The sequence below is a fragment of the Anomaloglossus baeobatrachus genome, chromosome 1 (genome assembly GCF_048569485.1).
Source record: "Anomaloglossus baeobatrachus isolate aAnoBae1 chromosome 1, aAnoBae1.hap1, whole genome shotgun sequence".
Classification (NCBI taxonomy): Eukaryota; Metazoa; Chordata; class Amphibia; order Anura; family Aromobatidae; genus Anomaloglossus; species Anomaloglossus baeobatrachus.
The window spans coordinates 972,257,555-972,279,927 of record NC_134353.1 but is presented as its reverse complement, the minus strand read 5'-3'; positions in this window follow the sequence as shown (position 1 = coordinate 972,279,927).

Sequence of the window (22,373 nt, the reverse complement as noted above, 5' to 3'; positions counted from 1 at the left end):
CGCTGGCCCTGGGGAAACTGGTGCCCTGGCGGTGGCGGTGTCTCCCCGGTAATGGTCGGGCTGTTGCCGTCAATCGGGACTTGGTTGTTGGGGGATCTACGTCCCCTTCACTGACGGATTCGGCAAATTTAGCGACTCCTAGCCTTGCCAGGGTCCGAGAGGCCCCTGCCCTGGTGCTGACTGTCCTTCGGAACACTGCTCCAGACCACCGGGCACACAGCCAACGGGGTCCTTCCAGGAACTTCCAAACGGTCCCCCTCCGGACAGTCACCGCCGTCGCTGACCTTGCTGTTCTGGCCCTACACAAAGCTGGGCTCTCAGGCTTTGCACACTCTCTGCGCTGCCACCACTTCTTGCTTTCCTCCTTTTCTACTCTTCTTTCCTCCTCTTTCACTTCTCTTATCTGCTCCTCACTCAACTCCGTTGTTTACTCTTGCCCTCCCCGGGCTAAACTGCTGTTTACTCAAGCCCTGCCTGGGCTACTCTGCCTGGAACTTCCTGCCTCCAGAGTTGTGAGCTCCTCGGTGGGCGGAGCCAACCGCCTGGCCCACCCCCTGGTGTGCACCAACAGACTCCTGGAGGAAGGCAACAAGGATTTCTGGTTAGCATGGTGTGCCTACCTGGAGTGTGGGGTGTGGTGGTGTTGTGACCTGTGTCCCCTGGCTTGCCCAGGGCGACACATTCCCCCTTAGCAAAATGCAGACCGTCCGCGGGCTGCCGTCCTACACCGGTTTTATTTTTCTGTAAAAAGGGGATAACAGGGTTAAACAAACATAGATAACATTTTTAATCAAAACTCTTCCCTAGACGGGAGGCACATTTACTTTTAACGTTGCAACGGTTTACGGCTACGGTTTCCGCTCTCTCCCACCCAAGCAACCTGGCCCTGATGCTGCCCCTAAAGCCCAGGCAGCACCCCTTGACCCACAGTCCAGCACACGGTACCCGAGCGGGATCTGTCCTTCCCTCCAGAGGGTAGCCACCGGTTCCTTTGGTGGCTGGGCCCTGGCCTGCTCTGCTCAGGGCCCTCCCTCCAACCTGCCTCTCCGGAGGCGGCATTGCGGAAAACGGTAACGGTAACCAACATATTTACAAGCCACTTAACGTTTGTGGTGCCCTGCAAGTTCACGGGCTTGTCCATGGATAGTTCCCATGTATTTTAAACGGTCCCCACGGGGACAACGGTGCCGGCTGCAGCCGGTTGCAAATCAACAAACAAATCAGGTTAAAACTCGGTAAATTATCATTTTCATCATCATCAGAACTTTCAAAACTTTTTCAACAAACAACTCAAACTTCTGGTGGTCCCCACGGGGACGGTGCAACGGGCATCCGCTGCCCTACTCCGGTCCTTTTGCTGCTTCATCCGAGGGAGGGGGTGCAGAGCTCACCTTGCTCTCCGGGCTGCCCCTCAGCCTTACATCCAGGGCAAACCACCCCCTCTCTCCGCAGTGCCGGGTGTAACGCACCATGTCTCCCGGTATGAGATTGCGGCCAGGATGCTCCTCGGGCAGGTGGGCATTCACATCCCGCCGGGCTACAAACACCTCGGCCTCCAGGCCCGGTTCGTATATGAATCCGTAGCCCCGGCGGACATCAAACCGCCTCACCTGCCCCTCGTAGAACGGGCCCCGAACACGGAAGGTCGCTTGCCACAGGTTTTCTTTTCCCTTATGGCTCGGGCCACCAGCTTGGCTTTCCTTCGCTCCCTCTCCGCGATCTCCAGGCCCAGCTTTGTCGGCTCCCTGTCCCAGTATGGAGCTGCTGCCAGCTCCGGCGCACGGGTTGAGCCCCGCGGGACATCCAGCACGTTACCCACTGTCAGGAAGGTGGGTAGCGTATCCCGCGGTGTCATGGCCTTGGGCGCTGCCTTGCAGCAACAACCCACCGCCATCTCAGCCGAGGTGTGGGGGATGGGCACAGGGGCTTTCCGCAGTTGGGCCTTCGGCTCGGAGCGGGTCATCGGCTCCGGCTCGGGAATCTGCTCGGGGACTGTCTCTGGCACAATCTTCGGGGCCTTCCAAGGCAATGCCTCCGGTTTGCTACGGGCTCCGGCTACAGGTCGGTCCGCTGGGGCGGACGGGCTGGGTATCGCTACCGGTGGCGGTGGTAGCGGGCCTAGTGGCGGGGTCACGGCCCCCGAGACGGGTGGCGAGGGAGGCAACGGGGGGAGAGGGCTTGGACCGGGTCCCTCAGCCGCAGCGACCAGTCCCTCCGGGACATAGGGGCGTGGGTCACTCACCCTCCCTTCCTCCGCTTCCTCCTCGCGTCTCCGCACGGTGGCTATAACATCCGCCATGTCGGTCTCCCACTCCTCCAAGAGGAGCTGCATCTTGACCTGCAGCCTTAGGTGGAGCTGCGCGGTCCGGATCTCCACCCACGCTGCGGTTCCCGATGCGGGGGCCACGGTGCTTCGGGACGGCATCCACATGGTGTCTTTTCTGTTTGCTTCCAGGAACGGTTTTCTGGCAAGGTCCTGGCGTCCTTGCTTTTATAGCGGCGACTACATGCCGCCAGCCGCCATCGCGTCCCCCTTAGCTCTTTCCGGCCCCTCCTCTCTCGGGGCGGGGTTTTGGCCTTCGCGCCTCTACTGCTCGAGAAGACGCTCGAGCGGGAACTTTTCGCGCCAAAGATGGCGGCTTCTGAAATTTTTCTGCCGGATACCTCCGGCGGTAACAAGGCGCACCTCTACCAGACGGCAGAGCGGTAAGATCCTGTTCGTGACGCCAAGTTGTCGCGGGCGGGGAGGAGGGTGTCAGCACACCGTGCTCACCCCTTCTGCTCGGGTCCGGCAGCTGCTCAGTGGTGGCTCGAGCTGTGGGCCGGATCCCGGGGTTTCTCGAGCGGCACTCCTCGCCCGTGAGTGAAAGGGAAATTGTGGTTGGGTGTGGGGATTGTTATAGTTCGTGACGCCACCCACGGTTGTGGTGATTGCACCACCGCTGCTCTGGATGGGGATCCCGGGGATGGTGATGGGAGCAGCCAGGTGTTGTGTTGCCCCTCCGTGGGTAGGGGTTGGTGATCCCGGGACCCGGTGATGGGTTGTGAGGTGCGGGGCCTGGTGGGCGCAGGGACGCGGGGGCAGCGCTGTGCCTCGCGGCACTGTGGTACTCACTCAGCCTGAGACACGGACACAGTTTGTACGGTAAACCAAACGGCTGGTAGGACGGTCCCACAGACGGCTGCACCTGCACTCCCGGTAGGTGACGGTGATGTCCCTCTTCCTTGCACCTGTGTTGTCTGATGGTAGCGGTGGATTCCCTCCGGTTACCCGCTCCCCGACTGCAATCTGGGCCGGAGGAGCTCTGCACTTTGCCCGCAGGCGCTGGTCCTGGGGAAACTGGTGCCCTGGCGGTGGCGGTGTCTCCCCGGTAATGGTCGGGCTGTTGCCGTCAATCGGGACTTGGTTGTTGGGGGATCTACGTCCCCTTCACTGACGGATTCGGCAAATTTGGCGACTCCTAGCCTTGCCGGGGTCCGAGAGGCCCCTGCCCTGGTGCTGACTGTCCTTCGGAACACTGCTCCAGACCACTGGGCACACAGCCAACGGGGTCCTTCCAGGAACTTCCAAACGGTCCCCCTCCGGACAGTCACCGCCGTCGCTGACCTTGCTGTTCTGGCCCTACACAAAGCTGGGCTCTCAGGCTTTGCACACTCTCTGCGCTGCCACCACTTCTTGCTTTCCTCCTTTTCTACTCTTCTTTCCTCCTCTTTCACTTCTCTTATCTGCTCCTCACTCAACTCCGTTGTTTACTCTTGCCCTCCCCGGGCTAAACTGCTGTTTACTCAAGCCCTGCCTGGGCTACTCTGCCTGGAACTTCCTGCCTCCAGAGTTGTGAGCTCCTCGGTGGGCGGAGCCAACCGCCTGGCCCACCCCCTGGTGTGCACCAACAGACTCCTGGAGGAAGGCAACAAGGATTTCTGGTTAGCATGGTGTGCCTACCTGGAGTGTGGGGTGTGGTGGTGTTGTGACCTGTGTCCCCTGGCTTGCCCAGGGCGACACACCAACATGGGGTAGATAATATACAAAACAACAATACAAAAATTCAACAATAAAAAATATATAAATCTCTTATATATATATATATATATATATATATATATATACATAAAAGAAGAATTTTTAATCTTAAAATTCCGCATAAAAAAGAAAAAAAAAAAATTATTTTTTCTATCATCCGAAATGTACAAGTGAACATGATCTACCAAGATTTAATAAGATTTAATAATGAAACATGACATCTCGTCTCAGATTAAGACCATTGGGTATTCCAGTTCCCAAATGAAATATCCAAAAAGCCTCACGTGTGAGAACTAGAGATGAGCGAACCGGTCGCGGTTCGGCTCGAGGTTGGTTCGCCGAACGGACCTCCCGTTCGAGTTCGGTTCGTCGAACGTTCGACGAACCGAACTCGAACTGCATAGGAAACAATGGCAGGCAATCACAAACACAGAAAAACACCTAGAAAACACCCTCAAAGGTGTCCAAAAGGTCACAAACAACTCACAACACATGGGAAAGTGACAAGGACATATACTCATGCGAAAACAAAAGAGCTGGACAAGGAAAAAGAGGAGGACACACAGATATATGAGTATATGCAAGGAAACATGCCATTATTGTGCAACTTGAGCCCTGCTCATTCTTGGCTTCCAATCTTGATAAATTGCCTGAGCTCGCCACGTACGTCTTGGGGATCTTGTCGTGTCCTGCAGCCAGCGTTCTCTCTGAACCTGTCTTCAGTGCTGCTGTGGGTCTGCTGGCAGATAAGCACACGTGTCTGTCCACTGACAATGTGGACATGGCTCTCAGAGGACTTTTCTTCCCCGGGGTCAGCCAGGGGACGGGAAAGGCACGCGTATTTTTGAGAGTGCTTCATGCAAAGCATCTTTTTCTTTTTCAAAAGGGGGCTAAACCGATGCCAGTCAAGTGGGGTGTGTGTGGCCCAGTGAGTGGCAACGAGGGAGACTGTGGTTGGAGTCCCCTCGCTGTGTTTCTAAAAGAACCAAGATGAACAAGTCATGGCTCTCAGAGGACTTTTCTTCCCCGGGGTCAGCCAGGGGACGGGAAAGGCACGCGTATTTTTGAGAGTGCTTCATGCAAAGCATCTTTTTCTTTTTCAAAAGGGGGCTCAACCGATGCCAGTCAAGTGGGGTGTGTGTGGCCCAGTGAGTGGCAACGAGGGAGACTGTGGTTGGAGTCCCCTCGCTGTGTTTCTAAAAGAACCAAGATGAACAAGTCATGGCTCTCAGAGGACTTTTCTTCCCCGGGGTCAGCCAGGGGACGGGAAAGGCACGCGTATTTTTGAGAGTGCTTCATGCAAAGCATCTTTTTCTTTTTCAAAAGGGGGCTCAACCGATGCCAGTCAAGTGGGGTGTGTGTGGCCCAGTGAGTGGCAACGAGGGAGACTGTGGTTGGAGTCCCCTCGCTGTGTTTCTAAAAGAACCAAGATGAACAAGTCATGGCTCTCAGAGGACTTTTCTTCCCCGGGGTCAGCCAGGGGACGGGAAAGGCACGCGTATTTTTGAGAGTGCTTCATGCAAAGCATCTTTTTCTTTTTCAAAAGGGGGCTCAACCGATGCCAGTCAAGTGGGGTGTGTGTGGCCCAGTGAGTGGCAACGAGGGAGACTGTGGTTGGAGTCCCCTCGCTGTGTTTCTAAAAGAACCAAGATGAACAAGTCATGGCTCTCAGAGGACTTTTCTTCCCCGGGGTCAGCCAGGGGACGGGAAAGGCACGCGTATTTTTGAGAGTGCTTCATGCAAAGCATCTTTTTCTTTTTCAAAAGGGGGCTCAACCGATGCCAGTCAAGTGGGGTGTGTGTGGCCCAGTGAGTGGCAACGAGGGAGACTGTGGTTGGAGTCCCCTCGCTGTGTTTCTAAAAGAACCAAGATGAACAAGTCATGGCTCTCAGAGGATTTTTCTTCCCCGGGGTCAGCCAGGGGACAGGAAAGGCACGCGTATTTTTGAGAGTGCTTCATGCAAAGCATCTTTTTCTTTTTCAAAAGGGGGCTCAACCGATGCCAGTCAAGTGGGGTGTGTGTGGCCCAGTGAGTGGCAACGAGGGAGACTGTGGTTGGAGTCCCCTCGCTGTGTTTCTAAAAGAACCAAGATGAACAAGTCATGGCTCTCAGAGGACTTTTCTTCCCCGTGGTCAGCCAGGGGACGGTAAAGGCACGCGTATTTTTGAGAGTGCTTCATGCAAAGCATCTTTTTCTTTTTCAAAAGGGGGCTCAACCGATGCCAGTCAAGTGGGGTGTGTGTGGCCCAGTGAGTGGCAACGAGGGAGACTGTGGTTGGAGTCCCCTCGCTGTGTTTCTAAAAGAACCAAGATGAACAAGTCATGGCTCTCAGAGGACTTTTCTTCCCCGGGGTCAGCCAGGGGACGGGAAAGGCACGCGTATTTTTGAGAGTGCTTCATGCAAAGCATCTTTTTCTTTTTCAAAAGGGGGCTCAACCGATGCCAGTCAAGTGGGGTGTGTGTGGCCCAGTGAGTGGCAACGAGGGAGACTGTGGTTGGAGTCCCCTCGCTGTGTTTCTAAAAGAACCAAGATGAACAAGTCATGGCTCTCAGAGGACTTTTCTTCCCCGGGGTCAGCCAGGGGACGGGAAAGGCACGCGTATTTTTGAGAGTGCTTCATGCAAAGCATCTTTTTCTTTTTCAAAAGGGGGCTCAACCGATGCCAGTCAAGTGGGGTGTGTGTGGCCCAGTGAGTGGCAACGAGGGAGACTGTGGTTGTAGTCCCCTCGCTGTGTTTCTAAAAGAACCAAGATGAACAAGTCATGGCTCTCAGAGGACTTTTCTTCCCCGGGGTCAGCCAGGGGACGGGAAAGGCACGCGTATTTTTGAGAGTGCTTCATGCAAAGCATCTTTTTCTTTTTCAAAAGGGGGCTCAACCGATGCCAGTCAAGTGGGGTGTGTGTGGCCCAGTGAGTGGCAACGAGGGAGACTGTGGTTGGAGTCCCCTCGCTGTGTTTCTAAAAGAACCAAGATGAACAAGTCATGGCTCTCAGAGGACTTTTCTTCCCCGGGGTCAGCCAGGGGACGGGAAAGGCACGCGTATTTTTGAGAGTGCTTCATGCAAAGCATCTTTTTCTTTTTCAAAAGGGGGCTCAACCGATGCCAGTCAAGTGGGGTGTGTGTGGCCCAGTGAGTGGCAACGAGGGAGACTGTGGTTGGAGTCCCCTCGCTGTGTTATACATGCTTTTAGAAGGGCATGACATGGCTTGGAGGTTGACTTTCATAAAATGCAAACTGTTGGCTACCAAAATGCTGCCTTTCCAACAACTGTGGTTATAGGCAATGAGGAACATACTGATGAAGATGAGACGCAGATACCCGATTGGGATGACAACTTAAATATTCGGTCAGGGCAAGAAGAAACTCGGTCTGAGGGGGAGGGGAGTGCAAACACAACAATTGATGATGAAGTTCTAGATCCCACCTACTGTCAACCCACAGTCAGACACTCGAGGAGGTCAATAGAGGCGGTGGAGGAGGATGCAACCGACGTCGAAGTAACCTGGCGCCTTCCTGGACACAGTCGGAGCACTGGTAGCACGTCTACAACTGCATCCTCAGCCACCACTCTGCCTCTGAGCATTATTCGGGGTGGATCAACAGGTCGCATGGCCTCTAAGCCTTGCCTAGCCTGGTCCTTTTTTGACATAAAAAAAGATCGGCCAAATTATGTGATCTGTAACATTTGCCATGGTTATCTTAGTAGAGGTCAAAACCTCAGCAGTTTGACAACTTCTTCCATGAATCGTCACATGAATAAATATCATATGGCCTGGTGGGAAGCTCACCGTGCTGCAATGCGGCCTAGTGGAGCCAACCATCCACCGCCTGCCCCTTCCAGGGCATCCGCGCGCTCGTCATCTTCTAGGACTGTGGGGACAGCTGTCACACCTGTTTTTCCACCCACAACTTCCACCACTGTAACCGCAACAGGCAGTTTGCTTGGTAGGTCGTCAGTTGGTTTGGAAGGGGAAACAAGTGAGTGTGTACAGCTCTCTCAGACATCGATAGCACCAACTTTGGATGAAGGCAACATCATGTCTCCGCCTGCACTTTCCTCCCAAAGCTGCATTTTTCCAGGGACACCCTACTCAACACCGTCTACACACAGCAGCCAGATCTCTGTCCCTCAGATGTGGTCAAATAAAAGGCCACTTCCTCCGACCCATGACAAAGCAAAGAGGTTGACTTTATCCCTCTGTAAGCTGTTGGCTACAGAAATGCTGCCTTTCCGCCTAGTGGACACACAGGATTTTAGAGACCTTATATCTGTCGCTGTGCCCCAGTACCAGATGCCTAGTCGCCACTACTTCTCTAAGAAAGGTGTGCCCGCGCTACACCAGCATGTCGCACACAATATCACCGCTTCCTTGAGAAACTCTGTGTGTGAACGGGTGAATTTCAGCACCGATACTTGGACCAGTAAGCATGGACAGGGACGTTACATGTCGCTGACTGGGCACTGGGTAACTATGGTGATAGATGGTGAAGGGTCTGCTGCACAAGTCTTGCCGTCCCCACGACTTGTGTGTCAATCCTCTGTCTGTCCAAGTTCCGCCACTGCTTCTGCATCCTCCACCTCATCTGGGTCCTCCACCTCCGCCCCAAGCCTGCCTGGTCAGGCCACCAGCGTTCTCACTGCGCAGAAGGAATCACGCACCCCTCATTACTATGCTGGCAGCAGAGCGCAACGGCATCAGGCGGTCTTTAGCTTGACATGTCTTGGGAATAAGAGTCACACAGCTGAGGAGTTGTGGTCAGCTCTGCGGTCCGAGTTTAATAAATGGTTGTCTCCACTCAACCTGCAGCCTGGTAAGGCCGTGTGCGACAATGCTGCAAACCTGGGTGCGGCCCTTCAACTGGGCAAGGTGACACACGTGCCTTGTATGGCTCACGTGTTGAACCTTGTTGTCCAGCAATTTTTAACACACTATCCCGGCCTAGATGGCCTTCTGACCAGGGCACGGAAACTGTCTGCAGTGCTCACTTCCGCCGTTCAAGCGCCGCAGCTGAGCGACTTGCATCGCTCCAGAAGTCTTTCGGCCTGCCGGTTCATCACCTGAAATGCGATGTGGCGACACGCTGGAATTCAACTCTCCACATGTTACAGCGACTGTGGCAGCACCGCAGAGCCCTGGTGCAATACGTCATGACGTATAGCCTGGGCCAACGAGATGCAGAGGTGGGGCAGATCACCCTGATGGAGTGATCTCAGATCACGGACCTATGCACCCTTCTGCACAGTTTCGACATGGCGACGAATATGTTTAGCGCTGACAATGCCATTATCAGCATGACGATTACAGTCATTTACATGCTGGAGCACACGCTAAACACTATTCGGAGTCAGGGGGTGGGACAACAGGAAGGGGAGGAACTACAGGAGGATTCATATGCGCAAGACACAACAACATCACCAAGGTCCAGACGTTCATCATCACCAACGCGGCAGGCATGGGACCATGGGGGACAGGGATCAACAAGGGCGCATGGTAGCAGGCGAGATGTTGAGGAAGGTGCAGGAGGACATGAAGATATGGAGGACGAACTGTCCATGGACATGGAAGACTCAGCTGATGAGGGGGACCTTGGTCAAATTTAAGTTGAAAGAGGTTGGGGGGAGATGACAGAGGAAGAAAGAACGGTTAGCACCTCTATGCCACAAACACAGCGTGGACTTGGTCCGCATGGCTGCGCAAGACACATGAGTGCCTTCTTGTTGCACTACCTCCAACATGACCCTCGTATTGTCAAAATTAGAAGTGATGATGACTACTGGCTTGCCACACTATTAGATCCCCGGGACAAGTCCAAATTTTGTGACATAATTCCAGCCATAGAAAGGGACGCACGTATGCAGGAGTATCAGCAGAAGCTGTTACTCGATCTTAGCTCGGCTTTTCCACCAAACAACCGTGCAGGTGAAGGGAGTGATTCTCCCAGTTGTAACTTGACAAACATGGGACGGCCTCGTCATCTTCAACAGTCTACCCGTACCAGTAGGACCGTATCTGGTGCCGGTAACAGCAATTTTATGGAATCTTTTCATAATTTTTTTAGACCCTCCTTTGCAAGGCCACCAGAGACAACAAGTCTGACACATAGTCAACGGATGGAGAGGATGATACAGGAGTATCTCCAAATGAACATCGATGCAATGACTTTGCAAATGGAGCCTTGCTCCTTTTGTGCTTCAAATCTAGAAAAATGTCAAGAGCTCTCCAGTTACGCCTTGAAGATTTTGTCGTGTCCAGCTGCCAGCGTTGTCTCTGAACGTGTCTTCAGTGCTGCTGGGTGTGTGCTGACAGATAAGCGCACGCGTCTGTCCAGTGACAATGTGGACAGACTGACGTTCATCAAAATGAACAAGTCATGGATCCAGAAGGAATTTACTACCCCTGTGTCATCCTGGGGAGAGTAAATGCTTGTGGATTTGGAATGTGCTTGATGCAAATCAAAACATCCTGTTTGCAACTAGGGCACAAGTCCTGCCACTGATGGGGTGTCTGTGTGCCCAATTTGGGGAAAAAAGGTAGACTCCGCTTGGAGTAACCCTTGCTTGCTGTGTTTTTTAAAAATGATACAAGATGAACAGATCTGAAGGCAAGATGAAGGCAACATCATGTCTCCGCCTGCACTTTTCTCACAAACCTGCATTTTTCCAGGGACACCCTACTCAACACCGTCTACAGACAGCAGCCAGATCTCTGTCCCTCAGATGTGGTCAAATAAAAGGCCACTTACTGCGACCCATGACAAAGCTAAGTGGTTGACTCTATCCCTCTGTAAGCTGTTGGCTACCGAAATGCTGCCTTTCCGCCTAGTGGACACACAGGATTTTACAGACCTTATGTCTGTCGCTGTGCCCCAGTACCAGATGCCCAATCACCACTGCTTCTCCAAGAAAAGCATGCCCGCGGTACACCAGCATGTCGCACACAACATCACCACTTCCTTGAGAAAATCTGTGTGCGACAGGGTGCATTTCAACACAGATACTTGGACCAGTAAGCATAGACAGGGTCATTACATGTCACTGACTGGGCACTGGCAAACTATGGTGAGAGATGGAGAAGGGTCTGCTGTACAAGTCTTGCCGTCCCCACGAGTTGTTTCAATCCTTGTTCTGTATGTAGAAGTTAATACACTGCTTCTGCCTCTTCAACCTCGTGTGGGTCCTCTACCTTGGCGCAAACCCTGTGTGGTCAGGCCACCCTTCCTTGCAACTGCGCACAAGGACTACCACACACCTCCTTACTATGCTGGCAGCAGAGCTCAATGCCATCAGGCGGTCAAAGCTTTACTGTGAAATGTATGGGAAATGTGAGTCACACCGCTATTCCAGAGAATAGTAGTCAGGCAGGGTCAAAACATTAATTGAGGAAGAGGAACAGAATGGGACGGCCAGGACTTAATCAGAAAACAAGCAGAGGTGAAATGCGGATCGGCCAACAAGGTACATAAACAGCAAGCAGGAAAAGTAGTCAGGTAACAAGCACACAAAATCATAAAACTGAACTGGGGGTAAAATTAACCAGAGGTTCATAGCTATGTCTGGCAGTGGTCTGCAGACAGGAGGGGCCTAAAAAAGGGTGTGGTGTCTTCCCATTGGTTGTAGCTGAATGATGGTACTTCATCTGTGAGACACCCACCACCTACATTCAGCCAGAGATTCTGCATCTGTCAAGGTAATGCAGCCCAGTGGGTGAGCATAACCTGCGTCCACCTGCGCCGCTGGCATCGACTACTCTCCCATCATCAGCACTATTCATGAAAGGAACACGTTGTCACCTGGCGACCGGAGTACAAATTGACGGAGCGGACTCCGTTGGTGACTTAACAGCCGTGTGCGGCAATGATGCAAACCTCGCTGCGGGCCATCCTAAGGGCAATGTGACACACGTGCCTTTTAGGGCTCACGTGTTGAACCGAATTCGCCAGCAATTTTTAAAACACCATCACGGCCTACATGGCCTTGTGCAGTGGGCACGCTCGCTATGTGCTCACTTCCATCGTGCGCACACAGCAGCTCAACAACTTTCATCACTCCGGAAGTCTTAGGGTCTGGCAGTTAAACGCCGTAAATGCGATGTTTCGACACGCAGGAATTGGAATCTGCACATGTTGCAGCGTGTGTGGCAGCACCGCAGAGCCCTGCTGAAATACGGTAAGACATATAGCCTGGGATAACTTGATCCAGAGGTGGTGCAGATCACGCTGCTGGAGTGGTGTCAGATCAAGGACCTATGCACCCTGCTACACAGTTTACAAATGTCGACGAAGATGTTTAGCGCTGGCGATGCCATTCTCAGCGTGACAATTCTGGTCATCTACATGATGGAGCACACTGTAATTATTATTCTGAGTCAGGTGTTGGGACAAGAGGAAGGGGAGGAAGTACAGGAGGAGTCATATGCGGAAGGGATAACAAGATCTACGAGGTCCAGATGGTCAGCGGCACCTATGCGGCAGTCATGGTGAGGGAGAGGGATTAACAAGGGCGCATAGTATCAGCAAAAAGTGTTGATGAAAGTGCAGGAGCCCATGAAGAAATGGAGGACGAACTGGCGATGGGCATGGAAGACTCAGCAGATGAGTGAGAGCTTGCTCACATTTCGGTTGGGGGGAGAGGGCAGAGGAAGGATGCACGATTCTCACCTCTCTGCCACCAACACACCAAGGACTTGGTCCTCCTGGATGCACAAGACACATGAGCGCCTTCTTGCTGCACTACCTACATGACCCTCGGATTGTACGAATTCAAAGTAATCCTGACTACTGGGTTGCCACACTGTTAGATCCCCGGTACAAGACAAAATTTGGCGAACTAATTCCTGCCATAGAAAGGGACGCACGTGTGCAGGAGTATCTGCAGAATGTGGTACGCAATCTTAGATCTGCTTTTACACTAAACACCAGTGCTGCACAGAGTGAATCTCAACGCTTTGTCATGGATAGGAGGAAATGGTCTTTTACTTGTCCACATCTGAGGGACCGAGGGCTGGCTGCTGTGCTGAGATGGCGTTGAGTACGGTGTCTCTGCAGAGTTGCACTTTTGGTCATATACAAAATGAGTTGAAAAAGGACAGATGCTGTTGGAAAGGGGAACAGGTGTGTTGGAAAGGGGAAAAAAGTTTTGGTCCGTGGATTTGGTGGTTAAGCAAAAGTAACATTTGCTGAAGAAACACCATCTGTTACAGTGGGACTGGCAGATTTGGATAAAGTGGTATATACTATGTTACCGCTATATAACGAAAATTAATAAGAAAAAAAAGAGAAAGGTATATATCCCCATCAGCAGTCAGTGTCCACCGTGCTCCCAGTTGGAAAAGGAGAGGTTGGCAACTGGAAGGTTAGGTGGAGGATACAGAGCTGTGTGGCTATGAAACTAATAGTAGCCTGAACCGAGTTAGACGCCACTCGGATCTGGAGACTGTGAGCCCTGTTAGCGTCACAGGGTCCACACGCCCACCCAGCCCAGGAACTCCCTGTTAACAACACAGGGGCCATTGAGTACGCTGACCGTGTGCGTAGGGGCCACACCTGTGGACAGCAGGCGCATCAGCAGCAGCAGGCCTGTTAATGCCACTGGGCTGCACAAGCAGGACTGTTAGGACAGGAGCTGGTCTTAACCGTTCTGCGTTACCAACTGTGGTGGTGGCCTGCATCCACCACCCGATCCCTGCCTACCTCTGGCCTAAAGCCGCAATGGGTTCAACACATGGAGGTGTGCTCTTTCGGAGCATAATAGAAGACTGCGCACCTCCTTGTTGGCTCCAGCCCCTTTTATAACCTGGGTCCACCCCAAACCAGGGTGAACCACAATGCACCTCCTGGAGACAAAAGTAGAGTGACACGTCATGAGTGGCATAACTAGCGTCCTATTTGGAAACGCAACTTCAATGATGACCTCATGGCTGCCATGACCCAAACACCTCACCAGTCATCGTCTGAGCATCAATAATGCGGTGACAAGTCATAGGTGTGGGCCTCTGCAAGCCATTTGGGAGGACACCTGATGCCCTGTGGTCTATATGGGACCCCCACATCAGGGCCAGGGCCAAAGAGTTCATTACCGGACCTAGTCTCTGATGCAGTAAGTGCCTGAGCATGCTCAGTAGCATGAAATACAGTCTCTGAAAAAAGACTATCAGCTTTAGCATGGTGTCTATGCCCAAAACAGGACTTAGACCCGGCACGGAATGCAAGCACCTGTGCAAAGAGGCTTTTCACACTTAGTGTGGGAGCATGCGCTGTATCCCGAAATGAAAACTTAGCGTCAGGAATGGCACAGTCAGGCTGAGCATACTCACTAGGCGAAACACTGTAATTATGCTGCAGCTGGGGTACATCGGCACACGCATGCGCACTAGCTGCCTCTCCACACTTAGACGTGGAGGGGAAATTTGTCTTGGAGATGCTGTCTATGAACAGAAGGAAAAGCTAAAGGAAGCCTGACTTTCTATCCCTCCGAATTATGAAATGCAGCAATGAATTCCATGAGTTTGCTATAACATTAGCGTAGCAAAATGTGCATGAGGGTGTGATGTAGAGGTGCTAGAAATAGCTTGGCACCAGTGGGGCACTAATGGAATACAACAGCCAGTTCTATGATGCCACTAAATGGCAGTATTTTGTGCTATCATTATAGCTTATTAAAAACAGAGCAGGAGGTTGTCATGCAGAGGTGCTGCACATAGATTTGCAGTAGTGTGAATAGACAAAAGTACAATAGCCACGTTTAGGATACAACTAGGTACACTGAGTGTTTGCTAGTATAATGGCTGAGTTTAAAAAAGTTTGAGTGTGCAATGCAGGCAGACGTGCTGCAAATAACGTTCCAATACTGTGAATTGACAAAAGTCCAATAGCCACGTATAGGATGCCACTAGGTACACTGAGTGTTTGCTAGTATAATGGCTTCGTTATAATTAGTTGGAGTGTGCAACGCAGGCAGACGTGCTCTGCAAATGTCTTTGCACTAGTGGGACTATAGCAAAGTCCAATAGCCACGTATAGGATGCCACTAGGTACACTGAGTGTTTGCTAGTAAAATTGCTTAGTTTAAAAAAGTTGTAGTGTGCAATGCAGGCAGACGTGCTCTGCAAATGTCTTTGCACTAGTGGGACTATAGCAAAGTCCAATAGCCACGTATAGGATGCCACTAAGTACACTGAGTGTTTGCTAGTATAATGGCTTAGTTAGAATGAGTTGGAGTGTGCAATGCAGGCAGATGTGCTCTGCAAATGTCTTTGCACTAGTGGGACTATAGCAAAGTCCAATAGCCACGTATAGGATGCCACTAGGTACACTGAGTGTTTGCTAGTATAATGGCTTCGTTATAATTAGTTGGAGTGTGCAACGCAGGCAGATGCGCTCTGCAAATGTCTTGGCACTAGTGGGACTATAGCAAAGTCCAATAGCCACGTATAGGATGCCACTAGGTACACTGAGTGTTTGCTAGTATAATGGCTTAGTTAGAATGAGTTGGAGTGTGCAACGCAGGCAGATGCGCTCTGCAAATGTCTTGGCACTAGTGGGACTATAGCAAAGTCCAATAGCCACGTTTAGGATGCCACTAGGTACACTGAGTGTGTGCTAGTATAATGGCTTAGTTATAATGAGTTGGAGTGTGCAGAGGACAGGAGGGTACAGTGGCAGGATTGTGGGGCTCTGGGTAGAGGAAAGGAAGCCTGCCTTTCTATTCCCTCCTAATGGTGAAATGCAGGGAGGAAATCCCTGACCTGGGCTACACAGACGCTGTTGCTGTTTGCAGGACCTGTCACCTATGGCTCTGACCCTGCCGCTTTGAGCCCTTAAAAGGACTGCTATAAAGTGCTCTCCCTAAGCTGTCTAAGGCCTCTGCCACACTCACGTGAATTTCACGCACGTGCCGAGAGACACGTATTTTCCCTGCGTGTTGTGTGCAGGTAAGTACGTGTCTCTGGTACGTGCGTGACACGTGTGTTCTACGTGTGCTATCCGCGATAGCACACGTAGAATCAGTAATTATTATACTCACCTGGTCCTTCCTGCTGTCCGCGCTGCTGTCCGTGGTGCTGATCTTCGGCTCCAGCCCTCCCGTCTCCCCGCTGCTTCTGCTGCCAGGCTGTGAAGTGAATATTCAATGAGAATAATGAGCGGCGGTCGGCAGCAAGAGGCAGCAGCGGCAGAGACAGGAGGGCTGGAGAAGGTGAGTTAATGTTTTTTTTTTTTTTCCACTGACATGTGTGTTTTCTCCGGCGCGTGTCACACGGGACCGCATCCACACTACACCCGTGTAGTACGGGTGCGGGCCGTGTAACACCCGTGCTGCCGGCGAAAAACCGGACATGTCAGCGCTTTGAAAATCGCACACACGTACAAACGCACACGGACACACGTTCCGTGTGGTTTTACGTGTGTGTGCCTGCTACAATAGGGTAGCATTGGTTAAAGTGTCTCCGTGCCGCCGGTACGTGTAAAAAATGACAAACACGTGCCGGAGGCACGGATGTGTGGCGCAGGCCTTACGCTGTGTATGCAGCACATACAGCTGTATCGGCTATAGGACTCAGGAGGACGGAGCTGCGACACTGATGTCTGACACCAAAGACGCAGAAGGCAGATAATGGCGTTCGTGAAGAAAATGTCCGGTTTTATAATGCAGGGATATGTGACATGGACATCCTATCACACATGCCGTTGCTTCTCTGGCTAAAAGTCCACTTAGCTGTGTGTGTGTCTGTGATTGGCTGACATGCTGGCCCGCCCCACAAGACGCGCGCGCTTAGGGAAGGAAGACAAGAAAAAAAAAAAAAAATGGCGATCGCCATTATAGAAACAGCAGTGATCTGAAGGCGCTGTTCACGCACACTATACACTGAAATGTCATAATAGTGTGATTCACAGAGTGACTTACACTATTACAGCGGAAACCAAGCTAGGAATTAGCTGTTTTTTGGCTGCTAGAACCGTTCTCGAACGTTTCTAGAACTATCGAGCTTTTGCAAAAAGCTCGAGTTCTAGTTCGATCTAGAACATGCCCCAAAATCACTCGAGCCGCGAACTGGAGAACCACGAACCACGAACCGCGCTCAACTCTAGTGAGAACCTGATGTTGGATATCACCACCACGAGGAGAGATTTTTCTAAACCAAAAATACGCAGGGAATTAGTATTGCAATTATGATGTGAAATGAAATGTCTGGATGCCGATGAGAGATTTCTGGCTGGAATAACAGTACAAAAGATGAGGATGTCCAGCTCTTCAGGCAAAAAAATCACGTCTTTATGTTATCATGCAGACACAAAGAATGACATGACCAGCACAACGCGTTTCAGGTGAAAGCACTCACCCTTTATCATGATACTGGATAGATGGTGCTGCAAAGCTTATATGCAAATGCTAATCAATGTAACAGATGTTTAAATTACTTCAGCACCTTACATGCACGAAATAGGTTTTACCATGAAAAACATTACATACATATACAATTAAAAAACAATGATACAATACAATACACATTTTTCAATGGTTTTCTGGATTTGAAGATATATACGTTTATAACCAAACCAGTTGAAGTGCGCCATTCAGTGTGTGCAGATATAACACCTTCAAGTTTAATGCACATACATATGTGCCAATATACCATATTTAAATACATAAATCTGCACTCAACAAATAGCGCACACCGGAATTTTTTTACAAACATATTTACTCATGTATATCCCCATGTATATGCACACATATTGCCCTTCTATGTATGTGCTCAGTTGTCATACTATGTAAAAGCTTTTAAGTTCCGACATGGAAGTTTAATATCTATATTATGTGGATTTTCCTGCACTTCGGAGTACCTCAATGCTTATATATGAACTCAAATAGATTTATATACTTTGAAAGAAGCCTCATTTTTTATTGTCAAAAGTTTGTTTTAATTATTTAAAAAAAAAAAAAAAAAAATTTTGAAAAACCTTTTTTATTTTTTTGGTTAAATTATTATTTAAACCAGGGCTGTGGAGTCGGTAAGCCAAACCTTCGACTCCGACTCCGACTCCGACTCCTCAAATTCTCTTGCACCGACTCCGACTCCGGCTCCGACTCCGACTCCTACATATATTGCTTATAGTTAGGTGAAAAATTTATTGTAGTACATGAATGTGTGTATGTGAACATCAGACATTTAATAATTTTTATGATACAATAATCAAGATATTTGGATAGAACATAAAATATATTTATTGGAATACAACTTTAGAACACAAAAAACTGTAATAAATTGTAAATATGTAATACACTATGTAATATACAGTAGATTACATATATATCTTGTGTGTGTATATACACTGTGTGTATATATATATATATATATATATATATATATATATATATATATATATATTACATATTTACAATTTATTACCGTATATACTGGCGTATAAGACGACTTTTTACCCCCTTAAAATAATGGCTACAGTGGGGGGGGTCGTCTTATACGCCGGATATACGGGGGGGGGGGGGTGTATATATATATATATATATGTACACTGCAGCGTCCAGGGGAGGTGGTGGAAGCAGCTCTGGAGCACAGGGGAACGCTGCGGGCTGCATCCTTTGATCTCCTGCACCCGCTCATATAATATGCACAGCCGCTGTCCATCTCCAATGGTGCTGAAATCGCACGCAGTGAGGGGCTGGGGCAGCAGTGCATATTATGAGCCTGCGTCCCACTGTGATCGCACATGTCCCCCATGTGTTAGATTTGGCCCCCAGGCTGCTGCTCATTCTAAAATAAAAAAGCTTTACTTACCCCCTGCAGTGTTTCTCCCCGTGTCCCTGCTTCCACTGTGATCAGGCAGAGATCTCAGGCTGCTGTGCCGATCACATGACCGCACTGAGAACCAGGAAGTGGAAGAACAGAAGCACGGAGCAGACAGGAGGGAGCTCAGCGCTGGAGGAGGTAAGGAAAGAGGGTTTTATTTTACTTTGGGCAGCAGCCTAGGGGCCATATCTGACACAGGGGGACTTGTGCGATCTATAGGGGCCATGGGCAGCACTATGGGGGCGATATCTGACACAGGGGGACTTGTGCGATCTATAGGGGCCATGGGCAGCACTATGGGGGCGATATCTGACACAGGGGGACTTGTGCGATCTATATAGGGGCCATGGGCAGCACTATGGGGGCGATATCTAACACAGGGGAACTTGTGCCCATTATGGGCCCCGGTGAGCTGCTTCTAACCCCCCAGATGTATGCCCTGCCAATCCCCCCCCCGCCGATGCCGCGGGTGCTGTACCCGCCGAGCCGCGGGTGCAGGCCCCACAGAGCAGCAGAGTTGTGTGTATTTGTCTGTATGTAGCAGAGTTGTATGTGTTTGTCTGTATGTAGCAGAGTTGTACGTGTTTGTCTGTATGTAGCAGAGTTGTACGTGTTTGTCTGTATGTAGCAGAGTTGTATGTGTTTGTCTGTATGTAGCAGAGTTGTATGTGTTTGTCTGTATGTAGCAGAGTTGTATGTGTTTGTCTGTATGTAGCAGAGTTGTATGTGTTTGTCTGTATGTAGCAGAGTTGTACATGTTTGTCTGCATGTAGCAGAGTTGTACGTGTTTGTCTGCATGTAGCAGAGTTGTACGTGTTTGTCTGTATGTAGCAGAGTTGTATGTGTTTGTCTGTATGTAGCAGAGTTGTATGTGTTTGTCTGTATGTAGCAGAGTTGTATGTGTTTGTCTGTATGTAGCAGAGTTGTATGTGTTTGTCTGTATGTAGCAGAGTTGTACGTGTTTGTCTGTATGTAGCAGAGTTGTACGTGTTTGTCTGTATGTAGCAGAGTTGTACGTGTTTGTCTGTATGTAGCAGAGTTGTATGTGTTTGTCTGTATGTAGCAGAGTTGTATGTGTTTGTCTGTATGTAGCAGAGTTGTATGTGTTTGTCTGTATGTAGCAGAGTTGTATGTGTTTGTCTGTATGTAGCAGAGTTGTATGTGTTTGTCTGTATGTAGCAGAGTTGTATGTGTTTGTCTGTATGTAGCAGAGTTGTATGTGTTTGTCTGTATGTAGCAGAGTTGTACGTGTTTGTCTGTATGTAGCAGAGTTGTACGTGTTTGTCTGTATGTAGCAGAGTTGTATGTGTTTGTCTGTATGTAGCAGAGTTGTATGTGTTTGTCTGTATGTAGCAGAGTTGTATGTGTTTGTCTGTATGTAGCAGAGTTGTATGTGTTTGTCTGTATGTAGCAGAGTTGTATGTGTTTGTCTGCATGTAGCAGAGTTGTATGTGTTTGTCTGTATGTAGCAGAGTTGTATGTGTTTGTCTGTATGTAGCAGAGTTGTGTGTGTTTGTCTGTTTGTAGCAGAGTTGTGTGTGTTTGTCTGTTTGTAGCAGAGTTGTGTGTGTTTGTCTGTTTGTAGCAGAGTTGTGTGTGTCTGTTTGTAGCAGAGTGTAGTACCATTGTTTCAGTCCAGTTGTGGCTTTATACAGCAGGGAGGAGCATTCCTTGCTGTACTAAGTGAACATTGGAGCGATTTGATCTGTCAATGGCCCTTTAAAAACATATTGTACGGCTCTCGCGGAATTAAAATTAACATGTTGCAATCAAAGCAGACTTTTTTTCATTTGGGAGCGGGGTAGTCTTATACAGTGAGTATATCCCAAATTCTATATTTTTAGGGCAGAAGTTGGGGGTCGTCTTATACGCCCAGTCGTCTTATACGCCGGCATATACGGTAGTTTTTTGTGTTCTAAAGTTGTATTCCAATAAATATTTTATGTTCTATCCAAATATCTTGATTATTGTATCATAAAAACAATTAAATGTCTGATGTTCACATTGTACTACAATAAATGTTTCACTTAAATATAAGCATTATACTAAATGTTATTATTTAGTAAAATATTCAGCACATTCTGCATTGCACTCCTGTCCCCAATTTATTATATATTTTAGGAGTCGGAGTCGGTGCATTTTATACCGACTCCGACTCCGACTCCGACTCCACCAAAATGAGCTCCGACTCCGACTCCGACTCCGACTCCGACTCCACAGCCCTGATTTAAACTATGCTTCAATGAAAGAAACACATGGTTATTCTATATTATGGTAGAACACAAAGCGCCATGTTGAATGCAACGCAATATAACCGCACAAGTCGCAGATGGTGTAAATTTGGTGTGAATTAAAAGCACAAGTAAGAGTTTTGGCTATGTATGCATGCACACTGCTTCTATATTAGTGCTCGATTTATATTGTGTGGGGGCTGTTAGGTTTAAACTAGAAGGTTTGATATCTGTGTTATATAAGTTTCATCCTACTCAGGAAATTTTTTTTATCAATTGATGTCTGTGAAACATGCTTTAATAAATGTATATGCTTGAAAAAAAAAATATACCACAGCCAAATATATAATGAGCTGACCTTCAGCTTTAACATTAGGGGTTAAACTCGCAACAATTGTTCCAAAGAGGCTAAAACACACCCTGCAGTTAGCATTTGCTGCAACCACACAGAGGAGCCAAGTATCTCCAACAATGAGGGAAAAAAAATTCACACAACAACTAAATAAGTGTGACGCCTATAGCCACATAAATCACAAGTGGTGTAAATTAAAAACGCACGTTACAACTTTGGCTGTGGGTTCTTGAGTTATAACATAATCATTGATGTATATTTGTTTCCCCCTTTAATTTTTGAAGCCAATATACCAATGTTATAACAATATGGCAATGGATTTATTGGCACAAGATTGTTTTTCCCACCCACCAGAAGCAGTGCAAGACAAGGCTTTAGTTTCTATCACCTAATAGAAAATCATGAGATCCCTGCGGAGATTCAGACCACAGGGGAAGGTGGTTTTTAATTTGAATATCCACCAGGCCTCTCTCTTACGCAAAAGTTTTTCCATGTTACCCCCTCTATGCGACTTTTGTATTTTTTCTATGCCATACACCCGCAAAGTATCCAATGTGCCTTGATGTTTGCTGATAAAATGTTTTGATAACTGAGATGTGCCCCCAGAGGTTTTTTTTATGTATTACATCGTATATATGTTCTTTTATGCGTGTGTGCAGTTCTCGTTTTGTACTTCCAATATATTTTAGTTTGCAAGTTATGCATTCTGCCAAATACACTATATATGAACTTCTACAATTTATAAAAGTTTTTATCGCATAGCTACTGCTAGCATCACTGTTTTCAAAAGATGTGATCTTTTTAGGAGTCAATGGGCACATCTTACACTGTTTTCTCGCACAATGGTAAAAACCCTTTAGAGACAGCCAGTTGGTGCCTAGAAGATTCGATTGTTTATTTTTATTTTTGATGTCACTTGGAGATAACTTATCTCCCAGTGACATTGCTTTTTTGGCAACTACTCTA